This window comes from Gasterosteus aculeatus, chromosome X (genome assembly GCF_964276395.1).
Source record: "Gasterosteus aculeatus chromosome X, fGasAcu3.hap1.1, whole genome shotgun sequence".
In the NCBI taxonomy this organism is placed as follows: domain Eukaryota; kingdom Metazoa; phylum Chordata; class Actinopteri; order Perciformes; family Gasterosteidae; genus Gasterosteus; species Gasterosteus aculeatus.
Genome location: NC_135698.1, coordinates 9,383,367 through 9,393,027, shown reverse-complemented (window position 1 = coordinate 9,393,027; position 9,661 = coordinate 9,383,367).

Sequence of the window (9,661 nt, the reverse complement as noted above, 5' to 3'; positions counted from 1 at the left end):
CCGGCAGGCTCAGAACAACTCTGCACTCCCCTATGAAACACTGCCTCACATGTCACTCCGCGGACCACCCCTTCCTTCTCCTCTCCCCTTACCGTCCTCCTTCCACCTTCCTTTTTTATCTCGCTCCTACCTCCGCTGCATTAACATGGACCCGAGCCAAGGTCCTCAGCCTCTCAACAGGCACTTGTTTCAATTATTACCTTTCTTTGTGTGTTTGTTTCCAGGTGGATAATCATTATCACTGTTACCATGGCTTTTTTTTTTATCTACACCGTTTCTTTCATGCCCCGCCCATAAAATATGTCATTCTGTTTATCTGCACCTCACCCATTCCTCAGTTCTATGCAAACTAGTCATTACTTTGTCCCTCCCTGTCATACCACGCCTGGCTGCTCTGTCTGTCCATCTGTATTCTGTCTAAATGAGCTACCGCCTACGTCGATTTGTTTATGTGTTGGAAAGTTGTTTTTTTGTTTTTTGGAAGACATAGTCTGGTATCGTCAGTACTGTGTCTAATGTTAATGTTGTGTTTGGTCTGTGTAGTTTTTTGTTTTGTCTCAAGGTCCACAGCTTTCTGAACCCAAACATATTCAAGAAAGAAAGCAAAACATCTACAAGATGTGACTGGAATCGTTATTGAATTGTGCACGCGTCCCACAGGGAAGTCCCACAGGCGTCCAGTTTCTGGAGGAGAGTGTTCTCTGTCTCCCGCCAGACCTCCTGTAATACATCTGTTTCTCTGTGTCTCTTTCTAATGGCGGTGCGGTGACATCAACACGAAGTCACGCTCACCCCGAACGTGGATGTCTGAAAATAACGGCTCTGGGTTGTTAACATCTGCTCATGGTCCATTGTGCGATGTGAAATGTGAAAATAAATATCTTATCAGAATTCTTCACACCCGAAACCTTCGCTCATAATAGAGATCCACATCTATTCAGAGCAGAAATAAAACTGAATAGTGCGAATAGCTGAAGGGGGGAGAGGGAGGGGCTGTAAACGGAAAACAAGGGATGAACTCACAGTTTGAACATGAGTGTGAATGCTCGCCCATCAACAAATGGCAAGCCTACAAAACTCGACCCATGCAAAACTGGAAATGATTCCTATAGCCTTTAGCAGCTGTACGCCCCCGCCCACCTACCCTGCCCCCCCAGCCCCTCCCAGAGATCTAATGACTCCAACTCCCACATTACACCTGTTCCCCCCCGGAACAACAGAAGGACTTTTTGTCTGCGGTCGTCATGTAACATACACTATCTCTGGTATTCCATTCCGTGGTGCAACTGTAGATCGCCGACGGTGGGACAACTGTTCACCGCCCGTTTGCCGCCGAGTTGACACCACCAGCATATTTCAGTTGTTCATCCCGGTGAATTCATTTTCTGATCTCTTAAGCCACTTCTTCAGACGGATAGCCGTTTAAGGAGGCTAATGCACGTAGGCCAGTGAGTGCAGTTTCCACTTACTCACATTGGCCCACGGTGACTGGATAGGTCTCTCCTTCTAATGGCAGTAATCCGTCACAAATCTACTTGGGACCAGAAACAGCAGCAACGAGAACAACAGCTCAATCCCTCACCTGTTTCCCTCCCCTCTTTCTTGATTTGTGTTGTACTCTCCGCCCTTGATGTTTCCATTAGTATGATTCTGAGACATGCAGACCTCCTACACGGCTGCTATACACCCACTTTCTGTCCACCTCCATTCAAATGCTGTCCTTCTCTACGTGTTTCCCTGGGATTCCAACAATAGATTGAATATTTATTCAACATGCACCGCAGATATTTTCTGTCTAAATTCTATGAATACGTCAAATTTCAAAAATGGCTGATTTCACAAAACCCGGAGCAGCAGCCTGTCACATTACCTTAAGTCACCTTCATGTAAGCTGCTGTTTTAGGAGGCTAAGGTTGCGTGTGATTGAGTGCTTATGTCTGCCGTTTGTTTGGACAGGTCATGTCCAAACGTCTGGTGGCGTTTCCTTGCATGCCCTCTGAACACAAAAAAAACATTTTCATTCATGTTCGTACTGTGTCAATATACAAACGTGTTCACCAGAAGTCTCTCTCACCTCCTGTTTGGATCCCCAGCAGCGCACCTACCAAACCCTCAAGCATGGACACTGTTTGAGTGTCTAATAGTTACTTCCACTGAACTGCAGCGGTACAGTGCAAGGAAGTGAGGAAAAAAAGAGATATTAAGATAATAAAGGCAAGATAAATTTAAGTAGGTAAGTATGTGTACATGCATTTATGCATGAAACTGAGTGTATGTTAGAGTATGTCAACCAATGGCTGCCTGCTGGGCTCAGCTAAAGAGAGGTCAGCTCCCCGGTCTCCCGTGGCAACAGAAGCAGGATACTCTGAGGATCCAGTGTTTCAGAGCTACTAGGCACTTCAACCGTTTACACAGGTGGCTATCACATGGCCGGTGAAGGTTCTCCCTACGGCACTCACTGAATTCAGAGACATCGGTCAGAGTTTGACGGCAGGTAAAGTCCTTAATTCCCCGCTATACATCAGCCATCACACAATATAACGTGAGTGACACACAGGTGTTATCGTCACTCCTGCGTGTTGCATTGCGTATGATACCAGCCAGAGGGAGTGTCTTTAAGCCACAAATAAACATTCAGGCGTGAGGGGAAGGTGAGAAGAAGTGTTGACCTACTCTGACTAAGAAGCCAGGTGTGTTGAGTGTGAACATTATCGTAGGAAACCACCGCGCACACATTTACCCATATGGAATACAAATTTTAGCACTGGTTTATAAAGAAACCATTCCGCTGAGTAGGCGTGTGTTTTGCATGAGTGTTGATGCAAACAAAGCACAGGAAATACAAATTCTTCTGTGGTAATTGTAATGCCAAAAAACACCTATCTTTCAAGCTCAAATGCCTGGATTTTGGCTTCCTGTGGTTCAGCTCGTGTAGTAGTTGTACGGTTAGTAATGGGAAATACAGGCCGGGCCAGTGCTCTGCCGTCACAGATGGTGAAGATGAGGAATGGGTTATTCTTCTGGGGTGATAAGTGGAAGTGACCATCTGCCCTCATGTGTATTCTCATCCATCATCATGGTAACCGTCACATAATCCGCAGGTGTTCACTCAGGTGTTGCTGTGTCTTTGCAAACGCATGTATACTGTGTGCATGTGTTTATGTGCCTACAGGTACATTTTAGTTATGGGGTTTTTTTTGCGCATGAGGACAAAAACGTTAACAGAGATGTGAAAGTAGCTGTTAATCCCCAAAGTATTCTTATCCCTCAGGCTCGGCAGAGCGTCATGAGTGTATTTATATAGAAACGTTTACAACTGAAAAAACAGGCTGTGAATGCTTTTTGTTGTCATCTAGCTCTGTCTGTATGTCACTGTTAGCAGACAAAATAAAGATTGATATAACAATAATAATAATGACTGAAAAGGATAGACTAAACATCCGCCTTCACCATGTACTTATGGATGTTTTTTCTGTCACTGGTTTTTAAGGGAATCCCCACACAGAAATGTGAGACAAAGTTCATTCAGGACAAAAGCTAAAAAAAAGACAAGGATTTCCAAGTGTGGAAAAAAAAAAATGGACTCAATGCGGGGAAAATACCGCGCTGCTCTGTACACTGCTTCAATTCATAGAACCTTTAGACTTTTGGCTTGCTCGTACGAAGTGCAAACTGGCTGGACAACTTTGCTCACTGTAACCAGGGTGTAAATTCCTGCCTCGTCCATCTTTGTGTGGGAGACGACGTTCGTATGTTAACGCTTACCCCTCCGTGTTTATGAAAGATGAATGGTCCCACTAATAGAATCAGAGTGCCCCCCTCCTGCTCCAGGCCGGGACAGCCATGCTTTGCTGCAACAGGGAGAAATATTGTGGAATTTCCACCCTGCCTCCATTTTCTGATAGTTTGCTCTGAGGCAGCAAAAGTTCCTCAAAAGCCTCAATGAATTAATTGATTAGTCAACAATTAAAAAAAACAATCTGCTGTTTGATGTAGACGGAGACAAACTGAAAAACAAATTACCTTTATTGAGGCCAAATGCTTCAAAAAAGTCATCCGCGAATTACGAGTGCAACTCATACTTATCTCATTGCTGGTATATCTCTCTTTGTAAATGATGGTGTCTGTCTGTTTTGCTCCCGCTGCTCACACAATTGCATGCAGCATGTGTTTGACAAGCATGAGTAAGAATGTGAGTGGGGAGATGGGGATTGGGTGGAGGCTATCAGGGCTCATGCTTGTTGCAGATGTACTGTTGGTTTCAGCAGAACTATCAGTTGACCTGTTAACCCGCTTTATCGCAATCAGTGACCTTGGTCAAAATCTCCTCTTTATCCATCTGCACACGTCACGTAGTTTACAAGTCTCCCTAACTCTGATGTATGACCTTTACCAACTGTTGACACCCCAACGAGACATTTTCCAGAGAAACACAAGCCAGCTGATGCATATGCACACACATAAACACAAGAATGTTGAAGGCGGTATTAAAACCTGAGCCTTTGCATTTTTCTCCAGCAGGGTCAAATACAATTTACCTTGAAGGAGTAGGTTGATATTTGGAGAACTGTTTTCTAGCAGTGTCATGTCTGTAACAACAGGAGATGGCTCTCTAAGCTTAGCACAAAGACTGTTACCAGGTGAAAACATCTAGTCTAACCAAATGAAACGAAATCCACCTTCAAAGATCACTGATTATCCTATGATCTTGAAAGGGATCGCTGTGGTTTGGTTGTATTTATCCTATTTACAGTAAGATTAAATGACTGCGGGGCAGTAGCTTCTTCATTACTGTATGAACAAGTTGAGTGTGAAATCAAACGTTTTCTCTGACTCTAGAAAGCATTTAAATTACTTAGGCTTAAAGTTATATTAATCCTTCTGCCTCATTCCAACTAAAACATTCACGGCAATTCATTGTTAAAAATGCAATACACCTCATTAAGTCACAATGTCACACAGAAGCGAGTGCGGCCCCCGATCAGAGCAACGCCTGCAAGGCTGGTGTCCGATCTGTCTGAGCGTGACACACAAACACACTGCACACTTTTGACGGAGTAAGAATTCCATGAAAACAAGATCCGTATTGACTGTGTGAGAAGAACCTGTGGTAAACAGCATTGAAATGTGATTAAATCAACTCTTTTCCCGGAACAAAACACACTTGTTTTCGGTCACATACATTTTGAACCCTTTGAGTGCATCCGCATCGACAGCAAACGTGACCTGTGAGAAATCACGTGTTGCGGCTGAGAGAGTTTCTTTCATTGACCACTAATTGTAATGTGGCAACAGTGCGAAACAGATGTGCTGTTTTCATTTGTTCCCCACATGAAAAGGTTAGGTAAGAAAACACCTGCATCTAAAGTTCAAGCTAAACACCAGTTTTGTTGCAAAATGATCCTCACATACCAACAGCTGTGAAGAGCACGGTTTCTAAGCCTTGTAATCTTTTTGAAAACTTCTCGGCATCTGTATTTTATCTACAGTACGTCTCAAATGGCGTCATGGCATGTATTTTTCATTTTTTACTTTGTGCCTTAAGCATTGATTTATGATTGACAGGACTTTGCTTCTGTTACAACATGATTTCCCACTGGGATTAACGTACTCTGTGTCTCTTTTCTTGCCCTGTTTTGGGATACAACATTTTTGCATGAGTTGTGAATGTTGGATGTCAGAGGTGTCTTTCTGCAGCGGGTTTTAATCCCAGCTGGACTGAGAGGGGATAACAGTGTTTAACATGAAACGACACGGAGCTGTTCCCTCTTCAGTACATCGCTGCAGTGGCTAATCTATAATGACAAAGATGAATTTGGGTGGTGAGTGTTTAAGCTCCATGTCTTTCATTCATCAACACATTTCAACATTGAGCAAGGGGCTACACGTGGGAGGGAGCAGGGATGGAGATGGAGATTCATTTGTTTGTACTTCAATATTCTTGCAAAGTCTTGGATATTCTTTGTTTTGAATTTTTGTTTATCAAGGGAAAGTCTTCACTTGTCGCTATGTTAACATTTTTTATGTTAATACCTTTTTTTTTTAGGCTTTGCCTCTTTTTAGAAGGAGAATCAGTGACTCTTAATCTCGCTAATATCCTTAACGCGGGGCTGAGCCACAGTGACACATAACTAATCCCTCCGCTGGGTGATGTGTTCCAGGAGCTCCAGCCAAACCGTGTTCGAGCAGACCCCAATCAGTCACAGATTAGCCTCGTGGAATGGAGAGGCCATGCAACAGTTCAACACGCAGCACACTGCCTGGACAAATTTGGATGAATTGACCTGTGCTCTTTGATGCACAGATATTTGACCCATAACGGGGTCAGCCGAGGTCGGGCCTTAGGCCTCATTCACACTCAGCAGCTGCTTTGCGAATCTCTCAAGTTTTTACTTTTACGATATTCCCGCCTGCGCTTTTGGATCTTGGATATTGATCAGATATTTGTTTGTAAAACAATAATGGTGGACCGAAAAGAATTCGAGACTGTGAATTTTGAACACATTTTCCTCAATTAAAAATCATAGCCACACTGTCCTCGCTCCATCTGAGGATAAACACAAACCTTCTCCCAGGTTCACATTCTTGCTGATGCTAATCTTGGACTGTCTGGACGACTACATTACACAGTACCGGCCACATGAACTGATTTACTGGACCTGTACATCATTATCACTGGATAAACATCTCCGGGCTCCTACAAACAGACTCTGGGTGATGGGCCCATTATGGTGAAGTTTAATCCAACGTAATTGTGTGTTTATGGGTGTGCTCTATTTTTCAAGGGCGAGCTAGTAAAGGTGAGGGAAGAATGACACTTTTGTTTACTTAATCTGTCAGATGTCACAAAACTGCCTCAAGTCTCTTCAGCTTCGGATAAAAACAAAAAAAATGTAATGATATAAAAACCCTGTTGTTCTTGTGAACTTTTAAATTGCCTTTACAACGTGTGGAGGTTTAAGAGGCAGGTTGTTCTATTTATACATTTTCCATTTTGCGTTCTCAAAAATGGTTTCTGTGTTTTGATATATTAGCTTGCAGTGTAAAATAAATGTGCTTAAGTCCATTATAAACATTTGCACCAAAAGAGTAAGTCGACTCCTACACAGTCATATAAAGAAAAACATTATTGCAGGTCTTTTCCACTAAAAGGGACAGAGTTAAAGGTCTTCTCATACGTCCAGTGTAAACTTTCTGTGCCACGCTGTCACTCATAGCAGAGAGAAAGCCAAGGTCCTGCACACCGGCACCACCGACACCGCCGCCGCTGCTGCCAAGCTGCCACAGTTAAATTACTCTGTCCTCTGTTTTACCCCAGGCTAGAGATGTGCCCCTGCATGCAAACAGAACATTAACACGCCAGACGAGTCTGATGGGAAGCAGCTCACACAGACTTAGAACCCTGACCGCACTTCAAAGAGTTTTTCCCTTTTTCGACGATCTCCTAAAATCCCCCACCTCCAACCTGCGGAATTAAGTTTTCCAGAAAATAACTTCTGACCCCTGCACTCAATCACACTCGCAGAAACTTCCACCGAGGGTATTGACTCGGTGACGCGGACAGGGACACTGCCAGAAATCGACAAGCCTTTGATGAGTGACATCTGGAGGGGATGAATAGATCATTACCTCACTGGGACGGTACGGTGAACGTGATATACCTTGCAGTGCTCCGCTATTAGCTGGCAGAACAGCGCGGTGACATCTGAGTGTTATTTCTTGCCTGGCTAATGGGCTGGATGTTGTCTAGGGTCATTTTTTAGTTGAGTAAATATCAGGCATGTTTTCTCTGAGCGGGTAGTGTTTGGCTCCCCAGGGGCCCTCGGGGAGAATCAGGCTCTCCCCACCGCTCGCAGTCGAGTGGCGTGTCCTCCTTTTTAGGGAAATATCTCAAATATTGGGAGCATCCATTTCAGTGGTTTGCATTATGATCCAAACATAAACAAATACGTGGTTTTACATGCTGAAACTTGCTGTTAAATTTGTTTCTGCTTTTGGAATTTTCCCATCAATCTTTCAGATAAACCAGTGGGCTGTGTCTCTTGGTGGGTGCCTCAGAACAGACCAGCTGGAACGTACTGGTGATATGCGCATGTGTGTACACGTCTCCAGCAGAAGCCTACTGGGCCTAGTGGAGCATCAACCCGGTATATTGTCACTAGAGCAAAACAAATGACCCTGTGCACCCATTTCACATTTCCCAAGCCTCTTCCCCAAACAGGCAGTAAAATACATGATGAGTGTCTAACGCACTGTGTGTGCAAACATGTGATCTCATCTATTCACTCAGCTGCATGCCAGATGAGTCCTAATCCACACCTTTCTTTTGTGGATTCCATGCTGGGGCAAGGTGAGTTTCACTTGATGAAACAGAGAAGGTGAGTAATCACACTCCATTGAGTCACACATACCTATTGAGTGTACCATATTTGAGGTATTTTGAAATTGCGTGTTGTGTATTAGGTGTATCACACCTCTACAAAGTAATTTATTCAATTAATATTTAATTAAATTCCCTTTTGGGATGATTGTTTGAAGTTTAACCTAAAGAGAATCAGCTAAATCAGCAAAATCAGCTTCAGTTTAATCTCCACAAACAAACAAACCCCGGCGGTACTGGAATAGTTTCAGTGCAATAAGAAAGCAGGATTATTAACCTCTAATCCCTGTGCTCTTGCACTCACTCACGTGTCAGTTTTTCCCTCCAGTGTAGTGGTCCTTTGTGTGAGTGTCTGGGCGGTCCCTCTCACTCACCCACGGCCTTTGCCTGCAGTCAAAGTCACAACTGCTGTTTTCCATGCGGCAGAGCGGAGGCCGGAGGAGTTGAACGGTATGAAAAGATGTCCCTTCAGCCACTGGAGGGCAGTCATGCTCTACGCTACGTAGAGAGATGCTATGATGAAGACCTTTGCGTGAAGATGCAGATGGGGAGGAGCTCTGACGAGCCCTACTTTTCTTAGAGGACGGCATAATCAAATGGTCATACTTGACAAAGTGTAAATCGGATGTTCCAATATTTCTGCAGTTATTATAGTGTAGCATTGAGTAGCGTGACCTGGTCACATCAAAGCAATCCGATTACAGATCATCAAGATCACCGTCAAGAATAATAAAACAATGTTTGTGTGTTCTTTATCATCACGATCCTTTCTAATGTTCCTTTGAAGTGACTGAGGAGGTTAAGAGTGAAGCTCACGAGCACCCACGGCAGCAATTTAATTTACTTGACGGGTCAAGGTCAAATCCCAGGTGAGACATACGCTCGCTGACCTGTGACCTTGGATCAAAGGTGGCCCGATCTGCAAACAGAAGCTCTATTGTGACAAAAACAGTTGTGTTTTGAACTTCTGCACCAGGAATGCCATATTTTTACCTGCCGCGTCATGTATGCTATACAGACATTATTTTTCCCATGTGGGTTAAATATACTGTGTGTATCAGTATCTATGTCTATACATGTAATAGTATATACGTGTGCATTTCTATCAGAGCCACCAGAGGGCAGTAGTACAACAGTTTATTTTTTCTCCATCTCTCTCCAACGCAGCATATCTAAAATCTAATCGGATCATCTACGCCACAAGAAACTATTTTCACTAGCCACATACATTGACAGAAGCAGGTGAGATCACAATAAAAATAGATTTAATAAAACCGACAC